We start from the raw sequence: 777 nt of genomic DNA on the forward strand, positions 1-777 counted from the left end.
ATGTAACCAACCGTGGTTCGCATCTTGGACCCGGTGGCGTAAACTCACGCAGGGTGAGTGTACGTGCGTGCCCAAGATCCCAAGAGGAGAATGGAGGAGAAGGGATTGCGGCGTGGCCATCCCCCCTGGGGGGTGATTTCTCGCTTTCTGTCTCTCTGTCTCTCTCTGTCTGTCTGGCGAGCGCACGCGCCCTATAGCAAAAACCTCTCCGAAAAAAAAAAAAAAGAAAAAAAAAGTCTAAAACCCATTTCTACTACCCAGAGATAACTGCACCTAACAATTGGTATATTTTTCTTCTTTATTTTCTAAATTAGAATCATACTGTATATTCCATTTTGCAACCTGGTTCTATTCACTTAGCAGCATATTGAACATATTTCCACATGTAATTAAATATTTCTTGAAGATATTATTTTAAATTACTGCCCAATTCTCCTTGTATTGGGCATTAAGGTTATTTCCTATTTTTTTTTTGGTCTACATAAATAAATCTTCAATGAATACTTTTATTTGTAATAACTTTTGCTTATTATTTCTTTAGATTCCCAGAAATGGCATTACTGGTTCAAATGGTATAATTTTTCAAGGCTTTTGGTATACTTTCGTAAATTGTTTTCTAGGAAGATTTTTAGCATTTTTCACTCTCATAAACTGTAGGCCTTCAAGGGAACTGTTTGATGAATGACATTGGGCTTAAGTGATCTGGATCCAGAAAAAAAAATAATTAAACCATTCACTTTATCCTTGGGTTTTTGTGGCTTTTAGTAAAGATAGAAC

This window comes from Tupaia chinensis, unplaced genomic scaffold, assembly GCF_000334495.1.
Source record: "Tupaia chinensis unplaced genomic scaffold, TupChi_1.0 Scaffold000062_1, whole genome shotgun sequence".
Lineage (NCBI taxonomy): Eukaryota > Metazoa > Chordata > Mammalia > Scandentia > Tupaiidae > Tupaia > Tupaia belangeri.